The sequence below is a fragment of the Phaseolus vulgaris genome, chromosome 3 (genome assembly GCF_051622355.1).
Source record: "Phaseolus vulgaris cultivar YP4 chromosome 3, ASM5162235v1, whole genome shotgun sequence".
NCBI classification, from domain to species: Eukaryota; Viridiplantae; Streptophyta; class Magnoliopsida; order Fabales; family Fabaceae; genus Phaseolus; species Phaseolus vulgaris.
Window position 1 is genome coordinate 41,825,579 of NC_143500.1, and position 20,472 is coordinate 41,846,050.

At 30.6% G+C, this 20,472-nt stretch overlaps 1 long non-coding RNA gene across 5 annotated transcripts; it reads right to left on the bottom strand.

Annotated features, from left to right (window-relative positions):
- Positions 1-252: 252 nt before the first annotated feature.
- On the bottom strand, positions 253-14,390 carry LOC137807682 (uncharacterized). Of its 5 annotated transcripts, none has more exons than XR_016519110.1 (4): positions 14,064-14,390; positions 10,893-11,010; positions 9,625-9,709; positions 253-387 (listed from the first exon to the last, which is right to left on the bottom strand). It is a non-coding gene; the product is annotated as an uncharacterized LOC137807682 (long non-coding RNA). The 5 variants fall into 5 exon arrangements; XR_011080573.2 differs by lacking the exon at positions 253-387 and adding an exon at positions 2,533-3,104; XR_016519109.1 differs by lacking the exon at positions 253-387 and adding an exon at positions 2,868-3,085.
- Positions 14,391-20,472: the final 6,082 nt, after the last annotated feature.

A 20,472-nucleotide genomic window follows, 5' to 3' on the forward strand; every position in this document is an offset into this window, starting at 1 on the left:
AGCATCCACCTAGGATTTATTCTTTCGTGTCTCACGCACACTCATCAACGTTAAGGCGCATTTATCCACGTGCCTATCTCCTCACTCCAGAAGCTCTAAACCAATTCACCATAACGTTAAAAGCTTCGAATCACTATATATACCTCACCACCCTCTCCCTTTTCATCATCAATCAATTATCCTTTCTATTTTAAACCATCCTTTTCCTTTTCCTTCTACTTTTCTTTTCTTTTTTTCACTACCAAGTCAACATGGGGTCTCTGCTTCACATCATTCTGCATCACCAAGGTATTGTTTGCTATGATCAAGAATTGTCTGCTTACCAACTCATGAATCTTTTCGAAGGTGATGATGATGATAACGATGACGGTACCTATGATTATGCCCCTGCAGCTTAAAAGATAATAGATGTTAGCGACAGTTCATGCTCCTGTCACAAGTTTTTCTGCGAATGTTGGTTTAGAACTAAGTAGAGGAAGAAGAAACAGTTGTCATAGTTTTTAGAGCAATATAATAACCTCATTTATCTTCTTAGAGTAAGTGAGTCATTTCGGTTAGAATTGCAGGTTAATTCTACCATGATTGTTGTTCTGTAATACTTATTTATTGTTTATATGGTAACATAATTTAATGCAACGGTATTACAGATTTAAATTTTAAATTAGGCTAAATACGTTTTTCCATCTTATTATTTATTTTATGTAAAATTAATTTTTGTTTTAGTCCAAATTATATAGCACCTAAGTACTGGTACTAAGTAAAGAAGAGATTATTAACAGTTTTTTTTAGAGATAAATGAATTTTTAGTGTAAAAATGTTATAATACTCTAATATAATATATATTAGATATTATTTTAATAATCTTTTATTATAAATATAGAAAATTTAAAATTTAAACTAAAAACAAAATCAATTTTATATTATAATATAATGATAAAAATATATATTTAACTCTAATAATATTAATAGTATGAGTGTTATTAACAGTAATAATATTAAATAATAAAATAATTATAATGAAAATAATTAAAAATAAAATATGCAAGACTATTTATGAAATTTTTTTAAATAAATCCTTTTTTTTTCTCATTGGATTTAAATGAGACAAAAGACAAACTTGGATTTTTCTTCTTCTAGTTTTATATAAAGTTTTAAAAAAAGTATTCATAGATAATACTTAGTGTTCATTCAACAAACTAAGAAAGAGAGACTACTATTGTACTCGTTGAAAGATGAAACTCTCTCCCTAAAAAGCAAATTATATGATTTGATAATCAAATACTCATTCATCTTTGTATCTTAGCCAAGAAATATTGTGTGACAAAGAATACTTAATTAAGTCAAGAGTGATATCAAGCTGAAACAATACTTAAAAAATTAGCCATTAGTGACTATGAGACAAAAAAATATTAATTAACTCAAGAGTAACTTGTGGAAACAATACTCGAGACATTAGTCAATAGTTTGGCTATGAACCCAAAGAATACTAATTAAGCTAAAAGTGACTTGTAAAAAAAAATACATAAAAAATTAATGAATAGTGACTACGATTCTAAAAAATACTCAAAGTATACTTTACAACATTAATCCACTTACTATGAAATCAATTTTCTCGACATGGTATTAACCAGTTTATTAAGTCTTAGAGTTGCATCTGTTATGTTTCATCAAACACCACATGTTCTAAAAGTACACCACATGTTCTAGTTATCATGAAAAGCACACATTCTAAACTAATCACCCAAGTTAAGCTTTAAACTTGCTTCTAAATTGATTCATCGAACAAAACTCTCACAAACTAATAGCTCATTCAAACCAAAGCTATCATTTCAACACATTCACATTCAGACCATGCTTACAAAATTAATAAAATAAAATAAATTTATACATAATCTAATTTTTTTTTCTTGTGTTTTTCTATCTTAAAAGAATAAAAAAAAAATCTCAATTCAAATTCAAACTCATTCTCATCTGCTACAACTATAATAATCAACATCTTCAAATTAAGGAAAATAGTTCCAAACAATAGTTACTATTTAAATGTTTAATTAAATAATGTCTAGGATATAGATAGAAAGCTTTTAAAAGAAAGTTAATATCAATTTTTCTTTTTCTTAGTTGTTCCTCTTTATATATATATATTTAACTTTTATTTTATTTTTTCTGATTCTATCCTTTATTGGTACTTTATTTTACATTTTCTCTATTTTGTTGTGTGTTCGTATATATTTTGAACCCCTGTTTTGATCTCGATAGAAAAATAGAAAAAAAATATCTCATACTTTTTTTTTCCTTCCTTTTTCTCTTTTGTTTCTCTTTTATAATATGGTTTCAGAATTTTGATCAGAGTTCTGATTGCTAGAATTACAAATTATTCGTAGATCTTTGTTCACCTTGTCATTTTAGTTCATCTTATAATCTTTCATCTCTCATTGACAATGACTCAACAAGATACATTGCGACAAATTCAATGTTTCACGAACATAAGAAACACATAAAAATAGATTATCACATTGTTAAGAAAGAAGTGAAGAAAAGTCTCATCCATTTGCTTTTCATTTCCACCATAAAACAACTTACAATCTTAAGTCCTCAATCATTCAAGAATATTTATTTCAAACTGGATCGGATCAATATTTGTTTCCCAACATGCAAAGATATATCAAACGATATCAATATTTATTTTACATTATCTATATTTAGTTAAAATGTTTATATATTCTAACTCTGCTTTGATCTCAATAAAACAACAGAAAAATATTTATTCTCATATTTATTGTCTTCCTTTTGTCTCTTTTGCTCATCTTTTTTATTTTTTATAATAATACCCAAACTATTTTCCACCTCAGTTTCCAAATAATCAATGCTTAATCCATCGATATACTACTATACATTCAAAAGATAACTTTGCTTGATCCAAATCAAAGTTCCTGAATCCATAGCATTTTCTGAACATTCATCATTAGGATTTTTGGGTTTTACGAGATCACATGGGACCAACATTCAAAAATGAACAATTGTAAGATTCAAAACTAGTTTGTTTGAACAGAACCTCCAAAGCCATGGATTATTTGGAACTTCATTACTGTCGCAAACAAAAAAAACTGCATCAAAGCATTAGCGTAAAACTCCATTTAGCATCATATTGACGAATAAAATTCAAGCATTAGTTTGAAACTAATAAACCTTCTGAAACTAGTATGACACTTGTCCAGAAATACAAGTTCAATGAGTGAAAGAAATAAATAAAAAATGTAAAAAAAAAAACTGTAATAACCATAGATGGAAATCTCTGACATGGTTATCCTTATGGGTACCAAATTCAGAAAATTTCCGATTAAAATCATATGCGTACAGCATATGTGCAAACTGACTCAACCATGAAACCATCTATAAATTTCTAAAATAGACTAATTAACTTTTTTAGGAAGTATACAAACGTATCCATCCAATTTGTGTTTTACCTCAACAGATATATGCTGATGTGCATGAGAAAGACGATTAATGATTTCTGAACAACATCCTTCACAGTGACTTCTTCCGAAAATAAAAACATTGTTTACATAGTAAACCTATTTAATGGAATGGTGGTATCATTTAAACAAAAAAAAATTGATTAAAAGAAAAAAAGTACTCAAATCAAAACCAGGTTTTTGGGCTCTAAAAAGATAGCATGGATTTCTTTAAATTTTTTAAAGATAAAAGCCAAAGGTTTTTCAAGATATTTTTGTCATCGCACCTACATAACAATTAATTAATAAAATCAAAAGACAAATGTTTTAAGTGGAAGTCAATGGCTAATGTAATGTCACTACTTTCGCTAGATGCTTAAAGAATACATCTGTTTTCCTTCCCCATAATGAAAATTACAGGAAAAGCATTCCTTTTCAAATTCCACCATAATAAAATACTGTAACATAAGCACAAGCTGTAGGATGAATAGTTATATTATTTATGTAAAACAATAATGAACAAGACATCACGATTAACCAAACTACAAATAAATAAATAAATGTTTAAAAATTAAAATGATGAGAACAATAATAAATGCTTCAAAAGCATAGAAGTAAAAAGAGTAATGCTATGAATACATGATGAAATTTAAAAATAAAATTTAAAATTAATGATATTGAATAAAATATGTAAAATGCATTCAAGAAAGTTCAATGCTTAAAAAATTAAAATAATATAAACGTAAAAATAGTGTAAAAAAATGAAAATAAGAATAGGTATTGTTTTCAAAATTTAGTAAAATTGAAAAAAATAATAAATTTTTCAAAAAACTATTTATATAAAAAATGTTCCTGCCGGTTGACTCGTCTACAACGAACACACGCCTAGTTGTTTCTGCCTTTGTTCGTGTCTTCTTTCGATCAAACACCTGAAATCACAAAGACCAAGGGCATGACCCTCACAAGTCGTATCTCTCCCAGTGGCTCTTTACTCGTGTTACACCTGAACGCATCATCCACACCACACACATGGACTCCTCGTGATCTAGGCTTCTCCCTGCTGGTAACTGGTGTGTTGTCTGGGATCCACCTCTCGTGGCCCAGCTCCGTTGTTTTAACTTGCCGAGGTCCGAGGACACGTCAGTATATACTAATGACTGATGCCTGACCACTCATCGTCCCTCTGGCATATTATCTGCGAGACACTCTAGGCATACCATTTGTGGGACCCACCTTACATGATCGAGGCCTGACCACTCCTCGACGCCTTGGGCGTGCTGCATGCAAGGTGTTGGCCCCTGCCACTCGTGGGATCCAGCTTACGTGGCCCCTGTCCACTAACATTCAACAACACCCGAGGAGTGGTCAGTACACAAGCCCCCCAGTCTCGAGATGTTAACTTGTTCACCAAAGAGACTAAGTCCTTGCCCTGGCGACCTACATGGCTCTATGTGACAAGACGTGAACAGTGCACCGAAGTGACGCTTCTCTATGCCCGTTTTAATCTGCACACACGTGTCTTGATCACCGGCCAGGACTTAATGCCGCTTACGCTTCTTAGTTTACGTTAAATTTTCGAAAACACGCGCTTCCATTCACTGTTCCATTATCAGAAATTTCTTGCACGCTTCATCTTCTTCTTCTCCAAACACTCTCACCTCCCTCTTGCGAAAAACCATAACTTTCGACTCTAACCAACAAAAGGTATGATTTTTACCCATGGATTGTCCTCGTTCTTTGATTTCACACTTTGATAACTGTCTGGGCCTGTTTAAATTCCTTGCATTTTAGTCTTTCTCTGCTTTTTCCCCGTTCTTTTGTTTTTTTGGGTTTTCCTCGAGTGTGGGGTTTTTCTAGTTTTTTGCTGGGTTACACCATCACCCTCTTCTAAACCTTCGTTTTCTCCTTTCTTTTTCTTGCTTTTTAGCTTTCTTCGAGATGGCTCGAACAAAAACAACTTCCAACCCTCCTCCCAAAGTAGATTACAGAGCCCTCTACCCCTAGTCCTCTTAGGACCTCCTGGCTGAGACCTCCTCACTCACCTGCAGTAAGGATGTGATGAAGCATAGGGAGGATCAGGCCACTCATTTGCTCCGCGTGCTTGGGCAGGAGTGCGACACATATGGGTCCGTTCAACCCTGCGCAAACGACAGGGAACCCTTCTTCCTTTACGCCACCATTTTCAAGAGGGTCAAGCTTCGTTTGCCGCTCACGATGTTCGAGCGGGCTCTACTAACGAAGATTAATGTGGCCCCTACCCAATTGCACCCCAACAGTTGGGCCTTTGTGAGGGGGTTTGCAATCCTCTGCAACCATTTTGGGCACACCCCTTCTGTAGACGTCTTCCTCCATTTCTTCGAGGCCAAGAGTCTAGGGAGAAAGCTTTGGGTAAGCTTTAATGGGGTGGCAGGGAGAGTTCTCCTCACCTTATTCCAACAATCGTATAAGGACTTCAAAGGGAAGTTCTTCCGGGTGTGTTGCACCGACTATGACCGCACCCTTCTGGATGGATTTCCACTCGAATGGGTGAAGGAACTAAAGTTCAAGAAGCTGAGGACTCTTAAGGAACTGACTCCCCACGGTCGCGAGCTCTGCCAAGTCTTCGCAAGCCTAGGGGCGGTGTTCAACACTTCCTAACTGATCAAGTACAAGTTCAGCCCTTCTGATCTCAAGGGCTATATCGATACCCGCTCATCTCTTTCTCACTTTGCTGTGAATACCAGTTATCAGCTCTTTGTGCTTGCATATTCTTTCTCTTCATACTTGTATGTTTACTTTTACATCCTATATTGTTTTGCTGACCCCATGCATTCTAATCTTCGTACAGGCATGGTGCTGAACGAGGAAAAACGAGCTAGGCTAGATGACGCCCTTGCTCGTCGCCCAGGGGCGCCTGGGGTCGTGGGTGCCTCTGCTCCTCCCACTCCCATTTCTGCCACCGCCTTCAACCGGTCCCATTGTCGCGGTCCCCCTTGTCACCGTCCAAGCGTCACCTGCTCCAACCCCCCTTGAGAAAGGCAAAGGAGTGGTGGAGATTGAGTCTAACGAGGACTCCACGGAAGGGCTTGTCTTTAAAAGGCACAGAGCGATGGTTGCTACGACCTCTCACTCTACAACTGCGGGTCGCCCTGCCTCTTTCAGGGAGCACCCGCCAAGCGCTTCTTCACCTCATGGCCTCCTCGCGCTCGAAGGTGGTGGTGAGAGCGCCTCTAGGCATGGGCACACTCCACCTGCACCTGAGCTTTCTGTTGTCCTTCTTCAGAATGCCCTCCAAGGTTTCCAAAGAGGGGCAACGGTGGAGATGACTGAGGATGTGGCCAGGGAATGCTTGGGCCTTGGCTTCGGCGAACTCCTTGCCCAAGCAAACCCCCAGATCGACAAGGCTGAAGTGATGAAGCAGTAGTTGGCCTTGGTGGAGGCAAAGGCTAAAGAAGACTTAGCTCTGGCAGAGGAAAAGAAAAAGGAAAAACTGGCCCAACCGGTTCTGCTCCAATCGGGAAACCGGCCTGGATCAAGAGTTAAGCAGTCTCCGTCAGACTGAGAAAGAGATCAAGAAATGACTCTTCGACAAAGGTCAAGAGTATAATGATCTTGAATCAAAGGTCTTGCTCTTGCGCACCAGGGTCGTGGAGTTAGAAAAAGAGGTTGAGGCTACCAATTAGGGTTTTTGTTCTTTCCACTACCCACAATTAGGGTTACTGAGGGTGTGCCTCAGCGCTACTATCACCCACTCTTAGGGCAATCTAGCGCATAAGGCTCTCTTACTAGAGTGCAACCTCTAACAGAATGACCACCTGGATACCAACTTGTGCACCTAATCTCTGGAGTCATCCGTCCTGTAAGTGCCCTAGCTGTTCACGTGTCATGCATGTAGCTTGTCGCTGGAACGTAACCCTTACAAGTCGTATCTCTACCAGTGGCTCTTTACTCGTGTTACGCCTGAACACGTCACCCATCGTGATCTAGGCTTCTTCCTGCTGGTAACCGATGTGTTGTTTGGGATCTACCTCTCGTGACCCAGTTCCACTGTTTTAACTTGCCAAGGTCCGAGGACACGTCAGTTTGGGATCAATTGCACTACCGATGTGTTGTTTAGGATCAGTTTCAGTGATGACCGATGCCTGACCACTCCTCGTCCCTCTGGCGTATTGTCTGCGAGACAATCTGAGCATACCGCTTGTGGGACCCACCTTACATGACTGAGGTTTGACCACTCCTCGATGCCCTGGGCATATGCCGCATGCAAGGCACTGGCCCTTGCCACTCGTGAGACCCAGCTTACATAGCCCCCCGTCCACTAACAGTCAACTACACCCGATCGGTACAAAAACATTTAAAAAAGGTAAAAATAGTAATAAGACAAGTAAAAGGTTGAGATGGATAAGTTTATATTAAAAAAATAAAAATATATATAAAAAATCACTACAAGAAAATCATTAAATATTAACAAAATTTAGAAACCAAAAATAATTAATCACTATATTACTTAAACTATTAATTCAAAGACTAGAAATATTATAAAATAATTTGTAAATTAGTATCTAAATTAGTTATCAAAGTTTTAACTACTAATATTTTAGATTCTAAATTAATATCTAAAATACTAATAGATACTAATTTAGAAAATAAGTAGTTAATAACTAAAATCTTGGTAACTAATACTTAGATATCAATTTAAAAACTATTTTGTAAATTTTTATTAATAATAAAAACTACTTTAAATACCAATAATTTTTCATTTATAAAATAATTTCTAATTTAGTCAATATAGTAACTAATTATTTTACTATTTAAAATTAGTTTCTATTAAACAATTTTCTTGTAATGAACAAATTTTTTTTTCTCTCATAAGAATGTGGATAAGAAAGTAGATTTCACTCACATTTTTATATGATCGAGATAGACACAATAATTCAAAACCTAACCTCCCAATTTCAAGCAACAATCATCCCATCGCGAACATAACAATTTGATTTCACTAAAAAGAACAACAAATATCAAATTATCATAGTCTCACATCGTAATAGTCTCGACAATCCCACAATCCAATATTGCACATTTTGGGTCATCAAATAATACTTCCCCAAAAAATAGAGAAAGCATTCTACTTCAACTATACTAACCCTCAATAAGCTCAAACAATCCCCGATTCTGACCGAATCAATATCTCAATTTCAATTTAAATCAAGGGATCCAAATCTTTCAAATTAAGAAATAAAATTCCAACTGTTCTGGTCACCCATAATTCCACGGCAATTTTGTATATACCTTTCTCTTTTAATCTTTCAAAATGTCTTCAAAAACAAAACCATAACAAAACTCTTATTTTCAAAAAGAAAAGAACCATACTCATATGGGATAATTAACTCTAACGATGTCTATCTTAACAAACTTGAGGTCAAAAAACAATGTGGGACATTCATGCCATGTCAGGCAAGTTCACAATTTCCAAATAATCCATAATGAATCATCTAAAGCACATTTGCAATATTAAGTTTGCAAATGCATTCATGGGAGTTTAGGCTCTTACCAAGGCACACACAACATAAATCTCTATTTCTAAGTGAGGGACAAGGAAACCATGTAAAAGAACCTTCCCAATTACATCCAGTGTCCAAATCTATATTAACGGGTCATGTGACGGACAAGGAAACCATGCTAAAGAACCTTTCCAATTCTAGAGTCCTAATCTATATTCACGGGTCTGTACCATGTCAAATGTTTATCGATATTTCATAATGAGACAAGATATTCGTATCTGAATGAAGCTACTTTGAAAATAAAGAACAATAAATTATCTATATTGTAGGCAATATTAAGTTTAGTAACATATAATCGATTGTTCAAGAACCATCCAATAAATAACTGTAAATGTATGAGACTTGTCGATCTTATCAAAACAAACCACACCAACAATCTCAATTTACAAGTAACAAACAACGAATCCATATAAATAATACATTCACAATTGTAAGAATCAAAACTAGTTTGTTTGAACAGAACCTCCAAAGCCATGGGATTATTTGGAACTTCACAAACAAAGAAATGGCATCAAAGCATTAGTTGGGATTTTCAAGTTCTATGTAGGCAAGTTCACAACAGTACCAACTGCCAGCCATCTTTGCAAATAATCAATAATGAATTCATTTTGAAAGTCAATTAAAATGCTTACCTGTAGAATTAACAGATGAGGAATTAATGCCCAGTGAACCTTCTGAAACTAGTGTGACAATTATTCTGAAACACAAGTTCGATGACTGAAAAAAATAAGAGAAAACTGTAAAGAAATGGTTTGGGAAAATAAGAAAAACTTACAACTAATAACCATAGATGGAAATCTCTGACATGGTTATCCATATGTTTGATAACATACAAATATCCATGTTATAAAATTCATACAATTTCCGATAAAAATCATATGCGTACGACAATACAGATGGGTATAAGTGCAAACTGACTCAGAACCATGAAACCATCCATAAATTTTTATAAAAGACTAATTAACTTATTTGAGAAATATACAAACATATCCATCCAATTTGTGTTTTACCCCAACAGATATATGATACAGGAGCAGAATGTGCATGAGAAATATAATTAATGATTTCTGAACATCCTTCACAGTGCCTTACGAAAATAAAAACATTGTTTACATAGAAAACCTATTTAATGGGGATGGAATCATTTAAAAAAATTGATTAAAAGAAAAAAAGTACTCAAACCAAAACAAGGTTTTAACCTCGAAAAAGATAGCCTGGATTTCTTGAATTTTTTTAAAGATAAAAGCCAAAGTGATCTATGGTATTTAAATCCCATGAAAATTTCCAATACAGTGAAGTAAGAAACAGATATTTTAGTCATGGCACTACGTAATAATAAATTACATATCAAAAAGTAAAAGGCAATGGCTAATATAATGCCACTACTCTCGGAATACATCTGTTTTCCTTCCCCATTATGAAAAGCATTTATTTTCAAATTACTGTAACACAGCACAAGCTCTAGAATGAATAGTTAGATATAGTTAGATCATTTTTGTAAAACAATAATGAACAAGACATCACGATTAACCACAACTAAGTAACTAAATCAATCAATTTATGTAACTAGTAATACTCGTTTTGTAGCTTGGCATAATGGCAAAGTACACAAATTCTGTAAAATCAAGTAAATAAATCTAGTTTAAATAGTTAAAATTTTCAGTGCCTAGAAGTTCTTAGAAATAAACTGTGCAAACATCATACTCCTTCATTTCTCGTACAAAGAAAAACACACATTATTAAGATCATTATGTTTCTTAGAATGACAAAAATATTCTCTCAATCATAAATGATAAAAACAATTTCGCTGTCCACACAATATAAGTTAATTAAAAAGTTTACCTATAAAAGCTTTAAAGAAAGGAATCACAAAAATAACGTATAAGAAAGAAATCAATGCCTGGGAATAGAAGTAGAAAGCCCCCACAAACTAGAAGGAGATGGTGAGTTATATATGTTCAGATGTGCAAGCCTTCTGAAATTGGTATTACTCCTGTCCTGACACATAAGTTCTATGACTGAAAGGGATAAAAGAAAACAGTAAACAAAAAAGATTTGGGGAACTAAGAAAATCTTACAACTAATTACCCATAGATGGACATCCCTATCTTGGTTATCCATGTGTTCGCTAAGATCAAAATATTCATTTTAACCCAACTACAAATACAGTGATAATCAAATTCAAACAATTACTTGAAAAAATTGTATGCATATACAGATGAAGATAATTTGCATACTGTCTCAACCAACCTTGAAAAATAAGGACTAAAATATTAAGGAAACAATACATGAAACCATCCATAGACTTCTACAAAAGACTAATTAACTTGTTTCAGAAATATACAAACATATATGCAAGAAATTTGTATTTTACCTCAATAGACATATGTTATACGACTGGATTTGTCTGTTTCAAATTGAACGTCAAAATAAACGATGCTAAAACTTGGAGAAATTTATAAAAAAATTACATAAGTACTCTAACTATAAATACAATTCTACTGTAGCAAACTTACTAAATTCCCTAAGCCTTAAATGTAATATTAAGAAATATAAAAAAAAAACTACAGAGGGGTTAATGCTATAAAAATGTTATTTAAGTAGAAAATAATAAAAAATTTAAATGATGACATTTGAGAAAAATATTTAAAATATAAAAGCAGTTTTAAAAATATCTAAGACAAAGATGAGCAGTATAAAAATGTCAATACTAATGATGTTTATAATGAAATGTATCATCAAAAAGCAAGGTGTAAAAAAGATTTTAAAATTTTTTGAAAAAAAAAGTACAAAAATACAGAAAGAGCATTAAAATATTTTAAAAAATAAAACATTTAAAATAATAATAAGTGATGTTTATAAAATATATGAAGTATTTTATACGGGATAAGTTAATAAAAATAACAATCACTTTGAAAGTAAAATAGAATTTTAAAAAGAATATAATAAGGTCTAAATTCAAGGTTGAAAAAAATATATAAAAGTGTAGAATGTATTGTTTGGAAAAGTAAAAATTATCATTATAAACAATAACAAAAACAAATTATAATATTCCAATAAAATCATTTAAATATGTAAAAATCATGTTTAAAAAATAAAATGATGAGAACTATAAATAAATGCTTCAAAAACATAGAAGTAAAAAGAGTAATGCTATGAATACAGGATGAAATTTAAAAAATAAAATTTAAAATTTATGATATTGAATAAAATATGTAAAATGCATGCAAGAAATTTAAATGTTTAAAAAATTAAAATAATATAAACGTACATAGTGTAAACAAAATTGAAATATGAATAGGTATTGTTTTTAAAATAAAGTAAAATTGAAAAAAAGAATAAAATTTTCAAAAAAACTCTATTTATATAAAAACATTTAAAAAGGTAAAAATAGTAATAAGACAGGTAAAATGTTGAGATGGATAAGTCCATACTAAAAAAATAAGAATGTCGATAAGAGAGTAGATTTTACTCACTTTTTTATATGATCGAGATAGACCCAATCATTCAAAATTCAAAAACTAACCTCCCAATTTCAAGCAACAATCATCCCATCGCGAACATAATTTGATTTCGTTAAAAAGAACAACAAATATCAAAACAATTATCACAGTCTCACGTCCTAATAGTCTCGGCAATCCCACAATCCAATATTGCACATTTTGGGTCATCAAATAATATTTCCCCAAAAAATAGAGAAAACATTCTACTTCAATTATACTAACCCTCAATAAGCTCAAGCAAGCAATCCCCGAGTCTGACCCTTTTTCAAGAATCAATAATATCTCAATTTTAATTTAAACCAAGGGGTTCAAATCTCAAATATACTAATTTGCCACCTTCAAATTAAGAAATAAAATTCCAACTGTTCTGGTCACCCATAATTCCATGGCAATTTATATATACATTGTTCCTCTTTTAATCTTTTGAGATGTCTTTTAAAAACAAAACCGTAACAAAACTCTTATTTAAAAAAAAAAAACATACTCATATGGGATAATTAACTCTAGCGATATCTATCTTAACAAACTTGAGGTCGAAAAACAATGTGGGACAATCATGCCTTATCAGGAAAGTCCACAATTTCCAAATAATCCATAATGCATCCATCTAAAGCGTATTAGCAATATTAAGTTTGCAAATGCATTCATGGGATTTTAGGGTCTTACCAAGGCAAACACACAACATAAATCTCCATTCCTAAGGGAGGAACAAGGAAACCATAAAAAAGAACCTTCCCAATTACATCCAGTGTCCAAATCTATATTCACATGTCAATAATCCATAATGAATCCATCTAAAGCGCATTTGCAAATACATTCATGGGATTTTAGGGTTTTATCGACAAAACGACAACATAAATCTTTATTTCTAAGTGAGGGACAGGGAAACCAAGTAAAAGAACCTTCCCAATTACATATAGGGTCCAAATCTATATTCACGGGTCAAGAATCCATAATTAATCCATCTAAAACGCATTTGCAATATTAAGTTTTCAAATGCATTCATGGGATTTTAGGGTCTTATCCAGGCAAAACTACAACAGAGATCTCTATTTCTATGTGACGGAAAAGGAAACCATGTAAAAAAACCTTCCCAATTACATCCAGGGTCCAAATCTATATTCACGGGTCTGTACCATGTCAAATGTTTATCGATATTTCAGTATGAGACAAGATATTTCGCGGGAAGAACCTCCAAGACATGGAATAGTATAAATGATACATAGTATACAAATAACATTTAAATATTTGATACTAAGAAGAGAATCCAAGGTGGAAATTTAAAGGAATCCCACGTAGAAAGCGTTTTCAACAGTGTAATAAAAGATAAGATATTGGAGGAATTTAGGGTTTATATCATTCGTATACATTGTAACATAATCCATATGCCAGTGCTCAAAGATTTCACTAATTCAACACAAGATTTTATAACGCGCAAATCGCAAACCTCATATTTTCAATAAGAAACCCCAAAACACAATCTTTAAGACACGAACACTATACTTTAACCTCACGAATCCAGAAAACGAATAATTATATAACCAATTAATTTGTAAAGTATGCCTTACAAATCGTGAAACCGTTGTCCTCTCCTCTCCTTCGTTGGCCTCTCACTCGCCGGCGTATAGGGTTCCTTCTACTCTGGTGCAACTTTCTTATCACTCTTCTTCATTTCTCTCTTCTTTCTTTTACTCCATGTTTACCCGCCCCGATGATGGTGGCGTGCGTGAAGATGAGACGGACGCAAACGAAATGGAGATGAAAAAATCACAAGGGTTTCAGAGGAAGGAGTTGGGGCTTTAGGGTTCTGTGATTTCGAGGGAAATGCAAATTCGGAATGATAAGGGTGCCGATTTGAGGAATTAGTGGGAGGGAATTTGGACAAGAAGTAGGATAGAATTTTTTTCTTTCTTTTCTTTTTAATTTATAAAACTTTCAAGAAGTTAATACTGGAAATAAAGAAAATAATTTGTTAATTAGTTCTTTGATTGAAATGTTAAATTTATGATAAATTAATGAAATTGTGAATAATTATGAAATCAAAGCAATTTCAAAAAATAATGTGATAACTATTTGTGTCAGAATTAAAGTATACATATACAATAATTGATTGTCTAACATTTAATTTTACTTTTTATTTAAAAAATATATAATAAATGAATTTTATTATTTAATATTAAAATCATCAAAATTATGATTACTTGTTAAGAATATATATATACTAAATTTAGTAATTTAATTTTAATTAAGTATTATTAGAAACATCTGCTCATAATTAAAGAAATATACAAATATATCCACACACTTGTGCTTGAACATAAACAGATAACTCTAATAAATTTATCATGTTTAATTTCAATTATAGTTCTTTACAATGAAGATTATACTTTGGTAACTCTTGATTTAATAATTTTTGAAAAATATATAATAATAAAAATTATAGTTAAATTATATAAAAATTTATTAAAATATTATTATTAATTATCAATAGAAATGGTTGGATATTAAAAACAATTAAAAATAAAGGAAATTTCGAATTTCATGATTGACCTAAATGTTATATCGATGGACTTAAAGTTAAAATATTATCATACAAATCGGTTAAAAAATAAATTCTCTTAATTGAAAATTTGTATTGGTAAGTTAAAAGTCGAGTGAAGGATATGAAGAGTAACTTCTTATTTTCATATATTTATTGAGTAAGTGATGTTTTGAAATATGATTTTATATAAAAAACGTGTTTTGAAAAAATATGAATTTATTATTATTTTTTATTGGCATAAAAAATTGTAATAAACGACTTTATTATTTTTTTTAACATCAAAATTGTTTTGGTGCACTACTTTAGTGTTAATTAATTTTTTATATAAAAAACTATAGAAGTCGTGATTTTTCTCCACTTTAAGTTTATATATTTTCTTAAATTGGAGTAACAACTTGGATTTTCACTTTTTAAATAGTCAAAGAAGCCGTATTTTTATGTCATATTTGTTTTTCTAATCAGTGAAGTTGTTGTGTTATATAACAAACTACTTCTATCATTTCTTAAAAAATATTCTTAAGTGGAATTTATGTTAGGATTTATCAAATATTTAGATAATTCATGGTTTAAATAATATTTAATAAATAATTATTATAAAATAAATTTAAAAACTTAAGTTGTATTTTTCAATTTACAAATATTAATTGTTAATAAAAGGATATTTCTTCCTGCATTCCTAATTTTTTTTCTTACATCCTACATTTGAAATATTATAATTATTTTTTGATAATTTTGAAGAGTTTCGTAAGCAAAAGTTGTTTTTAGAATAGAAGTTGTGGAAGTAAAGTGTGTTTTAGAATAAAAATTGAAAAAGAAAAAAACATTTTAGAATATAGAAAGAGTAATTTGAAAGTTATTTTTAAAAAGGATAAAATAATCTGAAAATAATAATGAGAGGTGCAGGAAGATTAAAAGTATGAGTTCAGTTGGACATTTAAGTTCATCCTCTATAACCACAACCTGCAATTGATCCGTCTTGTAATCTGTATTAATCTTTTTAATTTTTTTCGTTGTGTAATATGATTTATGGATCGAATATAATTAAATATTTTCATTCATTAATTTAACAACATAATATATTTATAATTTATAATCTAAATTTAATTTTAATTTTATTTCTTAATTTTTTTATGTTTCTTTTATAGTATCTATTTTCCTTTGTAGTAAACAATAAAAAATTAGTTTTTAAGTTTTTCTTTATAATTATTATATTGGTGATCAAACTTTATTTTTATAAGATACTTAAATTTATAATTAAAAGTTATATATGAATTTTAGATTTTTCACAAATGTTGCGTAAATTCATTGCAATCTATTTTTTCCTAGTAAAATATGGAAGAGGCTAAAATAGACTTACATTGCCACCCTTACAATAAAACAAACTTATAACTCTTAAAAATTTATAAAATATAAACCTAATTCTTAATTTAATTGAAATAAAACACAAAATTGTGACGCAAAAAAACTTACGTCTGTAAATTAAATAGAAAAAACGAAAGTCGCAATTTATAACGCAACTTTTTGTTTATGTTTATTCAACTTTTTTATATTAAACTTACCTATTTGATGTAAAAAAATAGAAATTGTCCTATAATTGTAGATAAAAAAAAATCCTATTTGTATATACCTGTTTCATGTGTATTATGTGAATTCGTCCTAATTTTGCTAGAATGGTAATACTTATTTTTTAAACTCAGTATAAGAATATAAACGAGTAAGTATATAATCATTTTTTCCATCTTCTTATTTATCTTAATATTTATTCACATATTCATTTGTATTCTATTTTAAATTACTAAAATATCTTTAATTTATTAAATTATTTTAATTTTTTTTAAAAAAAACTTATTTTTAGACCATAATTTTTTTAATTTTTTTAATTTTATCTAATTTTTATTTAATATTTTTATCTGATATTTATACAATTAGAATTTTTTTCATAATATTTAACATTGAAAAAAATATATATCAAATACTTAATAATGTCATAATTAAAATTATTTAATTAGTATTTGAGACAGTAGAAATTAAATATAAATACAAGTACAAGAATATTTTTCCAATAAAATTGAGGATGAGAAAAAAAAACTCATCTGATTATAAAATTTGAATTATTTTTTACTTAAAGAATGAAGTACTGAAACCCGTCTCCCTCGTCTGGTGCGAAATTGGTCCATGTATAAAAATCTCATATATCATAGGATTCTATATTGCAAAAGTCATATTTATTTCAGAATATGTGCAACTGACTAATGTTTACAATAAATTACAAGTTTTATAATACAATAAGATATATACAAAATATAAAAAAAAAAAAAAAACTTAATTATACATGGACATAAATTGTATCGAGATTGAAACCCTATAATAATACACGCACAAACATATACTTTTATTCAGAAATATAATATATGTTTTTAGCAAACTTGCATTAAACTACCTCTCAGAAGCAAATATCCAAACAACAGTAGCAACAAATTCCAGCACAACTGCAAACAAATAAAATAAATAATATTAGTGTTACAATTTTTTAAGACAATTGGTAAATTAAAGTCAATAAATATAACCAATATATATATTCAAATGAAATAATTAAATTTATGACAAAACTGCATTCATCAGGTTACATCCTCTACAGTTTCAAAACATATATTTATATTTTTTTATAAAATAACATTCACATGTTTTTATATTTGAAAATATCATAAGGTTATTATCTGATAAAAAATAGATGACTAGATTAATTTTGTGATATCTAATTTATTTTTATGATATAATTGAAATATCCAATACTGCAAATGTTTAACTTTGTTCTAGAAGTTACTAATAGTATATATCATTCATGTGTAAGACGTAACTCCGGGAGAAAAGTGATAACTCGAAGTTTAAATACAGTTATAGTTTGTGTAAAAATTGATACTGAATAGTTTAGTCAAAATATAACTGTTAAATTCTTACAAAAATATCTTTTAGAATAAGATCTGATGGATATATTATGAAATGTATTCATCTTTAATTGATGTATAATTTTAATTATTAAATGTAAGATTTCGGTTATTAAAGATTTAACTCGTCTAGTGGAAATTTGTTTAAATCTTTAATGAAAAATGATATGTTAGATTTCTAACAAGATCAATTTTTTTTGTATTAATACTCATACTGGTAAAGTTTTTCGTTCTTCGTTCTTCGTCCTTTCTCTTCCTGTTGTTAGATGGGAGTTTCCTTCTCACACTGAGTTAAAATTAACACTGATGAAGCTACTAGGAGATATTATGGTCTTGCTACTTATGGAAGTATTTCGTGAGAGTATAGATAAATTTATTGAAGTTTTCTCTGCGTTTCTTAAAGTTCAGACTGCTCTATTGCTGAGTTTTATGAAGTTATAGAGGAAACTCAAAAGATGGGGCTTACTAATGTCTGACTCGAATGTAATTCTACTTTGGTTTGTGTTGTGTTTACTGTTAATAATAATGTTCCTTGAATGTTTAGTAATAAATAAAATATCTGTCTTAATTACTGTGGAAAATCAAGTTTAGGGTTACTCATATTTTTCTTTCGGGAAAGAAATGTGTGTGCTGATAAGTTGATTAATTTAAGATTTATTCATAGATAATCTTTTCATTGATATAATAGACTATCATCAAGTCTGTTCTTAAAAAATTGTATGAATAAGTACAGTCTACCTATGTATCGTTTTTGTTAACATATGTGTTTTTGTATAATCTCCCATATTTTATTTTATTTTTTTTAGTAGTTTTTTTTTCATGTGATAGCAAATGATGATTGATAGTTAAGGTGTCGGGTTTTTGACCATCATGGAGTTATTTTTATTGCTTTTTACCAAAATGGGGTCCATTTAAAAAATATATAAATTTAGGCAAGTTGTGCCAATTCGGTACGACTTCATATGCACAAATCGTCTCAATTTGATACGACTCTGCCATGTCATACTGAAGTCGTGCCAACTTGACACGACTTATGCCTGCCACGTCATATTTTTTTTATTTTTTTATTTTTAATGTTTATATATTGGGTATAAGTTATATAATGTTAAAAATTAATTTGATACATAATTTTTTAAGAGTGTTAAATTTAAGGAATAAAAAATTAGATAATCATGTATGGATCATGTTTGAATTGAATGAATAAATACATAAATAAACGTGTATGGATCATCTTCGGCACCTCTCACTTCATTCTCCACACCATCTGATTCCTTACATGTATAACCTTTTACCTTCTCCTTCTGGTACTTTTTCCACTCCACCAAATATATTTGGAACTTCGGCATTCACCCCTCTTTCTACATAAAATCCAACATCATTCATGCACTATCGACCCACGATTCCCTCACCATCATCTCATAATGAAACCAATAACAACGATGATGAACATATTGTTGATGATCTTCTTCCACGAAGACCTCAACAACAAATACAAAGACCACACTGTGGCACGTCTTCCAATAAATAATTTACTTATAGTTCAAATTTATATTTATATTTTATATCTTGTAATGATTCTACTAATTTGTTTAGTTCTAATTAATCTCCTCTCATCATTACGTATTTTGTAAAATTATTACTTTTCAAACTATTTATTTTGCAAATTCACAACAATAATTCTCTATTTATTTTCCAAATACAATAAATTTTCATTTATCTATTTATTTCCAAATTCAATAACAATTTTCTTCATTTTTTAATTAATCAAATAATCAAGTTATTGTATTACATTACAGTCAAACATGATCCATACACAATTATCCAATTTTTTGTTCCTTCAAATTAACACTCTTACAAAATTATGTATCAAATTAATTTTTAACATTGCATAACTTACTACCCAATATATAAACAATAATTTTTTTAAAAATAAAATAAATATATATATATATATGGCGTGGCAGAAGTCGTGTCAACTTGACACGACTTCAGGATGACATGGCAGAAGTCGTGCCAAGTTGGCACGATATGTGCATATGAAGTTGTGCCAATTCGGCACGACTTGCTTAAATTTGTAATTTTTTTGAATGAATCCCATTTTGGTAAAAAGTAAAAAAAAAAAAAAAAAACTCATGATAGTCAAAAACCCTAAGGTGTCAGCATAACTGAGATGTCAAGTTGCATTAATGATGTCTAACATAAAAGTTTTTATTTAAAAAAATCAATATAGATCTAACCTAATAAAAAAGGTAACTAGTGGCTGTAACAGAAATTAAGAATATAGAAATGATCGATGTTACCATCCTCTCCAGAAGCCATCACCCTTGAATTTAGTTTCTTCAACCTTGTCCTCGAGAGTTATTACAGGTGGAGGTGGCGGAACTTCATATGGACCTGGTGCAGTGTCCTTTGACTCATCTGCCACACCAGAATTCCAAACTAAACCAAAGTTTGTACACAACCGTATTAGAAAACAGTGCACAAGTTCAA